The sequence below is a fragment of the Cheilinus undulatus genome, linkage group 1 (assembly GCF_018320785.1).
Source record: "Cheilinus undulatus linkage group 1, ASM1832078v1, whole genome shotgun sequence".
Classification (NCBI taxonomy): Eukaryota; Metazoa; Chordata; class Actinopteri; order Labriformes; family Labridae; genus Cheilinus; species Cheilinus undulatus.
Window position 1 is genome coordinate 28,098,526 of NC_054865.1, and position 4,124 is coordinate 28,102,649.

The window sequence follows — 4,124 nt, forward strand, 5'->3', positions numbered from 1 at the left end:
TCTCACTCATCCCCTAAAGTTGCAGAAACAAAAATGGGCTTAAATTATCTCATCAGTCTGGGTAATGGCAGCATGGCATGTTTTGCTCCATCCTCTACTGTAGGTGACCATAAATGACTGTTTTGTTTTCTAGATCCTCAGAAAATCACTGTTATCATGTTAAAACAAGCTTTTTAAATGTCAAGGTAATCATATAAATTATTACATGTAAATGCAAAATTTGCTTTGTTATCCTGAGGAAATTAGGTTAAGATCTTATGAAAACAAGTGAAGGAATCACCTTGTTATAGTACAGCTTAAATCCTGATTTGCAATTCTGTGTCAAGTCCAAGCTATAGTATCTATGACGCTGTAGGTCTGTGGCATGTAGCCCTGAATCCTACGCAAGCCTATGCTCGTAGCCATGTGCAGCTCCTCAAAAATGTAACTACACATAAAAACACAAAGACTGCAAACTCTGTGACTGGTAGCACTGAATGATAGCCAGTTTTAAGTGCTAAGTACTATTGGCATATTGTGTGTGCAGAGGTTCTTAACTGGTCTAGTGTCATGACCCATCACCGCCTTCTTAACCACAAATCACAGCCCTAATTTCTAAAAAATTTAATTTTTAATTTATCTATTTTAAGTCTTGTCTGTTCCAATACTTTTGTTCACCTAAAAATTTGGTGTTCTGTTACATAAAGGTATCTTCTAAGTTGTTTATCAGATCCAGCTGCAAATAGCTAGAAATTAAAGCTGAAATGTTGATCTCTTGTCTCATATTCGTCTTTTGATGTCAAACCCAAATGTTTTCATTGTTTTCATTGATTGTAGGGCCTAGGGGCATGACTGGAGGGAGGGGTTTCTCATTTTCAGTTAGACACAAGTATCTTGTGATATGTTTTAAAAACACTGAAACCAGTGTTGTTATCCTGAAATAAGATGGAAATGTTGAGATCTCAAGAAAGCTAACATGGATGCATGGATGCATGTTGATTTAGGGCGTCTGTACATAGGAGCATACCTGGGATCATTAGGTCTTTAATGGAGGACCATAAATGAATGTGACATTTGATCTCTTGGATGTTTGCTGTTAATGCCAAAGTGTTCATATGTGTCTATGTAAGTGTGGTTATAATAGGAAGCAAATGCCCCAATGTGCTGCACAACAAGGGGGACTTTTTTGTGATACAAGTTTTTTTGTTGTTTTTGTAAAAATATAAACTATTCATTGACTCATTTACTGCACCACTTGTTTCCTGCTTCTTTAGGCAAAAGCTGTGAACCTTGTATATGTTATGTAAATGAGAGTTTTTTTAATCAATGTTTTCTGATTTTTGGGAGCACAGACAGTCCACTGGCATCAGCACCGAGCCTTAATGTAGTTGTTTTTGTGTCTTACTGATTTTATTGGGACTTTACAACAGTGATTGTTTTCTTAAAGAATGATTCTGTCTACTCGGCATTCATTGTGATTCAACGTTAACTCAATTGATTGGAAAAGGGGACATAGGGGACATTTCTCTAAAATATATCTTGTGTGAGATGCTTAAACTGTGTGAATTTCATGACCAAGCTTCTTTGGCTAAATATTTACTCATCTTCTTATTTGCAGATGTCACATTGTTTATTTTAAACTCACTAATTATTCTTATTGAAAAAAGGTACATATCTTACGATTTAAACATACTTTGCAACCTGCACCACGTTCAATATTTTGAAGACAAAATTTGTGGTATTTTTCAGGATTTAAGAGCTAACTTCTCCTGACTGCAAGGCAATCTGAAATGGTTGAATTAGGCTTCGGAATTAAAAAAAAGTGCATGTTTTTAGTGAAGAGACACAGAATTTTAAATTGATGTTTTGTGTTTACAAAGCTTGTAAAATACTTATTTTAAGTGCAGGGTCAATATGTGGACATGTTGAAGTTTTTCAGGCATCTATTAACTCATCCTTAGTTGAAATGTACCAGTTCCACTTCCTGTTTCTTTTCCATAAACATCAACATTGATCAACATTGACAATAACTCTTATGTTTTGAAACAAAAAACAGCCTTAAATGTGTTAAATTGGTGTTTTTGTAAATATGCAGTACTATTCTTTAAAGATTTGGTCACACTGTTCAATTATTTAGTATATTATGTCAGTATTAAGTGGAGTCCTGATCAACTAAATGAAGTGTTTTTGAAAGAGTCTGATGTGAAATGTATTATGAACTGTGTATATTCAATATAAAAACTGGATTTGTTTAGTGATTTTCAGTCATGTTACAATGTTAATTTAACTTTTTAACTTTGACTTTTCAAACCTACCTTGACATGGTGAGACATTTGTTTAGTATTCATTATTCACACAGAGCAGCTTGTTTGTTTGACCTAAATAAAGTCAATACTCATGTATTGTGTGTGCTTCTACAGCTGTACACTGGGTGTAAAATAATGTTACAGACAGCTCCGATGGTTACATGTATGGCTATTACAAGACTGTGCTTTTGAAGATAAAACCATGTGGTTCACAGTCACACCGAGTGTTATTAAAGGTTGGGTATTCACACACAACGGCTGTAAGTCTCAAATAAGTGATGTCTTTAGTTCACTGCTACTGATTGAAGTGCACGTGGTTTTGCTAAGGTGTCAGAAAATGATTAGCTCAAAAGTTGAGCAACCCATTCACTTTATGTGTTTGGTGAAATTGACAAAACAGCAGCTGAACCTTTTCATAGGGAGGACCGGGGGCAGTTGTAACACACTCAATGACTGCAATTAGAAACAAGCTAGAGTGATGAAACTAATGCAGCGTTCCATTTGTCATCGTAACTCCTATTCTGACCTATTTTTCTGACCTCCGCCCAAAAGTGGCAAATAGAACGTCTCTCCAAGTCATATTTACAGCTCGTGAACTCGGTCCTGCACAGAGCACCCCAACCTTGATGTCACAACATGGTGGCACAAAGTATGTAGTAAAATTCCCCCATTACAGGGGCAATTGTGACATCTTGTCTACTCTAATTGAACTGAACAAAACAGGCATGCCTTAGGCATGAGTTAAAATACAGCAACAGCTTTATCAACTAGCGGAAAAATATTTCTATATTTAAAATGCCATGTGTATTCCAAGTAATCTGTGAGTTATGAAAGTGTGAAAAATGTTAGATTTGTCCCCCGTCTCCCCTACATTAACTGGGGTGTATAGGGAACACTGCATGTACAAACAGGTGTGATTGAATGGCATTAAAGATTTTGTGAAGGCAGAGATGTCCGAGACAATGAATGTTTATATCAAGAACTTCTGAAACCATTCAAAAAATTGAATAAATTGCTCAAAATGATTAAAAACTCAGTATAAGAATGATAGCAGAGACAGTTTGGCAGATTTTGCATGAACATTTTAACATGACAAAAAGTGTGTGCCAAAGTTGTCCCAAAACACCTGACTCCTAAAAGAAAAAAGCAAGCAAATTTGTGGAGACGTGTAGCAAAATGAAAGAAACACACATTTTTTAGGAATGATTACATGTGAGGAAACTTGGATCTTCAGATATGATCCTAAGACAAAACGGCAGTCAGTAATACACAGGAAATACCTTTATCACCAAGGATGAAGAAAGGAGTGTGCTCCAGAGTGTTCTAAGTTGAATCAACACTATTACAAACAGGTTCTAGATAAAGTCAGAAGAAAGAGACCACAGTTGAGGATAAATGGTTTCATTCTTTATCAAGACAATGTGCAAGCTCACACTGTGCTCTCAGTAAAGCAGTTTGTGGCCTAAAAACCATCACAGTGCTTGATCCCTCTCCCTGTTCACCCGATCAAGCACCGTGACTTTTTCCTAAGATCGAATCTGGGCTCAAAGGAACACGTTTTGAGTGTGTCAGAAGTTAGGAAAAAAACGAGAGGTTCTGAGACACTGTTTGAAGAAGACCTACTGCACTGCTCTGATCAATAGAAAACCTTAATGTACGGTGTGTTAATGCAGAAGGGGAGAATATTGATGGAGAAAGACACTGAAACAAATGTTTGTTCAATAAAATTGTATTACGGCAGTGGTCATATTTTGAATAGCCATACCTCATATTTACATGACCATTAAAAACAATTTCTGGATAGATTTAGAAAATCACAAAGAATTCAAGGAAACCCAA